Here is a 6929-nt window from a genome sequence, read left to right on the forward strand (position 1 = left end):
AATGATTCGTTCGTTTTCAGAGTTGTTTATTTTGCAAAGTTTTATATGCACAAATATCACTGGTACATGAACGGAACCGTAAACTCGACGAGTTTGCATTCTGCCCACCAGTTGGCGTTACGAGTGCAGTGCCTTGACAAAATGGCGACAAAGGAAGAAAGAGTTTTTTGTACTGGAATATGCGAGATGTTTATCTGTTATAATGAAGCATCATACATTCAGAAGCAATTACTGAAGAAGAATCGCCATGTAAACAGAGCATTGTGCGTTGATATCGACAATTTAGGAACACTGGTTGCCTCTGTGAACAGGAAACTACCCGTCGACCAACTGTGCCAGATACAACCGTGGAGAGGGCGAGGGAAAGTTTCGTGCGCGGACCAAAACAATGGCCGGCCGAAATGGCCGTGCGGTTCTAGGCGTTGCAGTCTGGAACCGCGAGATCGCTACGTCGCAGGTTCGAATCCTGCCTCGGGCATGGATGTGTGTGATGTCCTGAGGTTAGTTAGGTTTAACTAGTTCTAAGTTCTAGGGGACTAATGACCTCAGAAGTTGAGTCCCATAGTGCTCAGAACCATTTGAGCCAAAACAATATACGGTCCACACAAGCTGCGAACTTGGAATACAGCAACGAACAGTGTGGAACATTTTGCGATGGTAATTATGTTTCAAACCGTACCTGTGGAGCTAGTTTAATAATTAAAACTGGAAGGTTATGACCGGCGCCTTAAGTTTTGTGTCACAATGCGGCAAGTACTTCATGATGAACATTTCGCACCCAGCTGATATTCAGCGACGAAGCAACCTCCAATTTATCTGGAAAGGTTTAATCGCTACAGTGTGAGAGAATGACACTCTGAAAATCCACACTAAATTGCGGAGCATGAACGAGATTAGGTTAAAGTCAATGTTCAATGTTTTCTGTGTACTGTCACAGACGAAGTTGTATGTACCGTTTTTCTCCCGTGGAAATTCTATGACGACTACCTCTTACCCTGATACGTGGCAGCTGTTATAAGTTGTTTTTGACGGCATAAAATTCCATGCAAAGTGCAACATATGTAACGTATTTAACAACCTTACATTACGAAGAAATATTTTTGGAGCAATTGTTTTCAGTACTGAAATCTCTAGTTTTTTTCAGTGCCTTGATCACACAGTTGTAAAACATCTGTAGTGTTCATAAGCAAAAATGCAAACCATATAGCTTTCACTTTAAGCCGTGTAACTTTCAGTTTAATATTGGGGAGGCCAGAATCAACAGCTTTCAATTTTTGCGTGATTTATCGTCAAACCTAAATTTAGCGCAATTTGTTAGTACTCGTGCGGATGACCTTAAACCTTTTTTGTTTACAGTCAATGGCCAGGTTTCGCACCATACTAATATCAAGTCTATCATTTTGTAATTCATTGTGATCGTGTGATGACTGTACTAGTCGGTAAACGACGAAATTATCTACAAACGATCTAAGAGTAGTGCTAAGATTGTCTCCTAAATAGTTTAAATACACGAGGAACAACAAAGGCTCTGTCACGCTTTCTTGAAAAACCCTAGATACAGATTTGATTTCACTAGATGTCTTGTGAATGTGATGTTTCTGATAGAAAAATCATGAATCCAGTGGACAGCTAAGGCGATACTCGATAGGCAAGCAATCTGATTAGAAGCCTCTGATGAGGAACGGTCTCAAAGGCCTTCTGTAAATCAACAAATATGAAACTGACCTGGAATCCCCGTCAATAGCACCCATTACGTTGTCCGAATAAAGAGCCAGATGTGCTTCACAAGAACGATATTTTTGTTTTCGTGCTGTTTATGTGTCAAATTGGAAATTTGTCAAATTGGAAATTTGTGGTAAGTTCTATGGGACCAAACTGCTGAGGCTATCGGTCCTTAGGCTTACACACTACGTAATCTAACTTAAAATAACTTACGCTAAGGACAACACACACACACACACACACATTCCAAGGGAGGACTCGAACCTCCGACAGGGGCAGCCGCTCGAACCGTGGCAAGGCGCCCTAGACCACAGGGCTACCCCGCGCTGCTCAATAGATCGTTTTCTTCGCGGTATTTCATAAAGATGGAACGCAGTATGTATTCCAAAATCCTAATACAAATCGACGTTAGCGATACTGGTCTTTTATTCAGCCGACTAGTTCTATTTACTTTCTTATGTAATAGTGTGACCTGTTGAACTTCCCAGTCTTACGGTTGGGAGCTTTCGTCGACTGGACGGCTGTATATGATTATTAAAAATGGAGCTATTTCATTTGCATACTCCGAAACGAACCTAAGTGGCGCACAGTCTGCAGCGGAAAACTTGTAGTTATTAAGTGTTCAAAATGGTTCAAATGGCTATGAGCACTATGGGACATAACATCTGAGGTCATCAGTCCCCTAGAACTTAGAACTACTTAAACCTAACTAACCTAAGGACGTCACACACATCCATGCCCGAGGCAGGATGCGAACCTGCGACCGTAGCGCTCACGCGGTTCCAGACTGAAGCGCCAGGAACCGAACGGCCACACCGGCTGGCTTATTAAGCGTCTTAAGTTGTTTCACACCGATATTGTCTACTTCCAAATTACTCACATTGGCAGCTGTTCTTCGTTAGAATTCTACAATATTTACTGCACCTCCTTCGGTGAAAGAATTTCGGTAAATCGTACTTAGTAATTTCGCTTTAATTACGCTCTCGTCAGTAATATTACCGTTGCAGTCCTGCAGTGAAGGTATTGATTGTGTCTTGCAGCCGGTATACTTTAGGCAGAACGAGAACTTCTTTCGATTTTCTGGTCACACCACGAGACACAGTTTCGTTGTAGAAAGCGTTAAAAGCCTCTCGCACTATCATCACTTAGTTCCGTGTATATGTAAATCGTCATCAATCGTGGAGATTTTGGCTTCTTTACAAACTGGCATCTTTTTTCGTTCCTTCTGGAACGGAAAACTAAACTGTTTCGTGTGCGATGGTGGATCTGTTCATTTAGGTGGTATAAAACTCTAAAATGGCGGTTTTTTTTTTAAATTTGTGTTGCATTGGTCGACATTTACATGGAAGGAATGGATACTATATCTTAGCGAAGTGTGAAGCTAATTTTTATTTGCTTATTTAGATACATATATTTTCTGTTTATTTTTGGTGGATTTGAATATTGCTGTATTCAGTTTCGCTACAACGACCTTGTGGCCACTAATTCCGTCATGACATATTCATTTGCTCAGTCCTGTTTGACGTTAAGAGGTCTAGTATGTTTATGTAACCATTTACGTCCAGCGGAGTGAGACGAGGTATTGGCGGAATTAAGGCTGTGAGGACGGGGCGTGAGTCGTGCTTGGGTAGCTCAGTTGGTAGAGCACTTGCCCGCGAAAGGCAAAGGTCCCGAGTTCGAGTCTCGGTCCGGCACACAGTTTTAATCTGCCAGGAAGTTTCATTTACGTACACTTTGTGTCGGTTGTTGAACAAATTGCTCACAATAGTTTTTGCAGAAATCGTTTAGTACAAATTCGCATGATATTTTATGCCTTTCGCCGACGTTAAAAGTATATTTTCGCTAACATATCGAGGGTATATTAAAGCCTCCACCAACTATAATTGTATGAGTCGGGTACCTATTCGAAATGAAAAATTTTACCTGAACCTTTGAGTGACTACACCGTCTGAGTTGGGGGTAGGTGAAAGGAAGCATTTATTGCTTTATGAGTTACAATGAAGAATCATTTGAGAATGACAGAAAAACCGAATGCCATCCGCGTAGGTATGCGAAGTGCAAGAATTTCAGGATTCGAACCAGCTGGACCCGAGTGGACTAGCCACACACTATTAAATTACCCACTTCGGCTGTGGAAGGACCTTATATTTACGCTTCACTTACGTCCTTACAGAAGAATAATATTTTGATATGAATAACGTTTCATACAATAATTTGCTTATGTTTCTGGGATTTTGCAATAAGATAAGTAAACGATAGCACTTAATCATCTCGAAGGACGCATTTTGATTTCATCCAGCATCTCATCATGCAATCATCTTGAGGTTGAAGCTCTTTTGTCCGTGTTTGTTTACAAACAGTTTTGCTTTTGTAGAGGGTCCGCCTTGACCAAAACATAATTTTTCTTTTATTTATAGCTATTGCGACTGGATATGATACTAACACTGCAGAAAAACTGACTCACAAAATCAAAACGAAAATATAGAAGGCACCTAGCACACATAAACAAACAACCCATCAGTAACTTACAAACACAGAACGTAAAAACACGAAACACAAATACACTGAACATACAAACAAGCACACATCAATAAGGACCATCTACAACAACGAGCACAGACATGTAGAACATAAACACACACACACACACACACACACACGCAGAATAAGCATCCATAACAACAAACAAATGGTACTCTCTCATTTACAACAACAATGCAGCCCATAGAATAGGCAACATGCTCAAAGAAGTAACCATTAAGCATACTTTACAGGACAGACAAATAAATACAGAGAAAACTAAGAGCAACCAATACAGGCACAGACAAACATAACACATCTGGTACTCACCGTTTGACATACCAGGGCTGCAAACCATTTTATATAGGACAGACAAGCAGAAACTTTAATACCACATGCAGAGAACACAGAAGAGTTTAAAAAGTAACAGCTGCCTGTTGATAATTCTTCCGGGTTATATGGCTGTGGTCCATGGAATTCTTCTATTCCTAACGTTTCGTCCAATACTACGTTGGACATCCTCAGAGGTATGGCTGGTCCTGCTGAGTCGTGCCGACTGTCTGCAGGACTCAGCAGGACCAGCCATATCTCTAAGGATGTCCAACGTAGTATTGGACGAAACGTTAGGAATAGAAGAATTCCATGGACCATGGCCATATAACCCGGAAGAATTATCAACAACAGTACCATCCGGTCGTGTAAGCCTTCACTGTATGAGTATCAGCTGCCTCTCTACATTTTGCTGATCGCCTCATGGACATGAAATGCAGCCCAACAGACATCAACCTGACTTGATAATTCCCAAGTGCGGCAATAGCCCCCACGAAAGCTAATAATTGAAGAAAACTATCAAATACAAAAGGCCATAGTCAAAGGAAAACAAATAATAAATCAATATACAGTTCTCTACGATGGAATTCTATTCTCTGCCTTCAAAGAACTATTGGACAACACCAGACCATGAACACCCCAACCCCCCCCCCCTCTTCACACACACACACACACACACACACACACACACACACAATGGCAGATACAAAAGCACTCCGTCTTCAGGCCACAAGTGGCCCATCGGGACCATCCGACCGCTGTATCATCCTCCGCTGAGGATGCGGATAGGAGGGGCGTGTGGTCAGCTCACCACTCTACCGGTCGTTATGATGGTTCCCGGTCGAGTAACTCCATAATTGGCATCACCAGGCTGAGTGCACCCCGAAAAATGGCAACAGCGCATGGCGGCCCTGACGGTCACCCATCCCAGTGCCAGCCACGCCCAACAGCGCTTAACTTCGGTGATCTGACAGGAACCGATGTATCCACTGCGGGAAGGCCGTTGCCAGATACAGCTTAGAATGATTCAAAACTCTCGCCCAGGAAACTTTCAACTGTTCAGTTGTCTTCCATCTTGTTTTTGTATTTTATCAACAGTGAAAGTGAAAGCTACTTAGTGCCGGTATTCACAGTGAAGATAATGGGGAAGCCTGAAAAAGTAAGGGAAATATAGTGCAAACGCACACATACACACACAATCTTCCACATGTAATTAGTTGACCATAACTTTGAAAGAAACAACTACAATAAACAACATAAAATCCAGGACAACCAGTGGCTAGCACACTGGACTCGCATTCGGGAGGTCGACGGTTCAATCCCGCGTCCGGCCATCCTGATTTAGGTTTTCCGTGATTTCCCTAAATCCCTCCAGGCAAATGCCAGGATAGTTCCTTTGAAAGGGCACGGCCGACGTCCTTCCCCATCCTTCCCTAATTCGATAAGAGCTGTCTGGTCTCCTCCCCCCAAAACAACCCAACTCCAACCAGGAAAACCACAGCATGTGGTGACAAATATATATATACATATATATTCTTCGGGTTTCTCAGACTTGTAAATAACATATAAAAACTCACATTTATTTGTGTACAAGCAGTAAAGAGCATTTTTCCTGTTTTAAGAAAGATAATAAAGACCCACTGAAGATGCTGAAACTTCAGCGAAACGTGTTTGGGAAATAAAAGAAAAGATAAGAATTGTGTTGTGCTCAGGGTGGGCCCTCTACAAAAACAAACCTTATGATGTGCTTGAATTCGCAACAGAGAAGATGTATTAAATGTCATCTAAAACTGAAACGTCCCCTTTTGAACAATTACAAATGACTGTGCTTAAACTGACACACAATATTTTGTTAGCGCAACGCAATCTGACTTTCAATAATCCCTACAAAAGAATGGGCCCTGACTAACATTAAACTATACCTTTCACAAATCACTTACCTCACAAAAATCTTCGCTACTCAAGCTACTGCAATACAGCGAGCGCCACTACTGCTAGCTAAATAAAAGATTCAAACTACTGATGGCACTAACTACTGATAGGGATAGTTAGCAAATGAAAGATATTAATAGAGAACAAACAATGTATTTACCTTGATATCATCATATATAAATACAGCAGTTCATGACAAATTTCAAAACTCCGCCATCTCTCTCCCCACATCCACCACTGCTGGCGGCTCACCTCCAACTGCGCAACGCTACGCGCTGTTCACAGCCAGCTGCCTAACACTACAATGGCGAGTATTACAACAATGTAAAGCAGCCACGGACTGCACACAGCACAGCCAGTGATTTTCATACAGAGGTGGCGTTACCAATAAAAAAACCTAAACAGCCTACTTACATAGCCCCCAT

The 6929-nt window shown here is 42.0% G+C and overlaps 1 pseudogene; it reads right to left on the bottom strand.

Moving 5' to 3' along the window:
* Positions 1 to 5462: 5462 nt before the first annotated feature.
* Positions 5463 to 5580, bottom strand: LOC124607976 (annotated as a pseudogene).
* Positions 5581 to 6929: the final 1349 nt, after the last annotated feature.

This window comes from Schistocerca americana, chromosome 3 (assembly GCF_021461395.2).
Source record: "Schistocerca americana isolate TAMUIC-IGC-003095 chromosome 3, iqSchAmer2.1, whole genome shotgun sequence".
Lineage (NCBI taxonomy): Eukaryota > Metazoa > Arthropoda > Insecta > Orthoptera > Acrididae > Schistocerca > Schistocerca americana.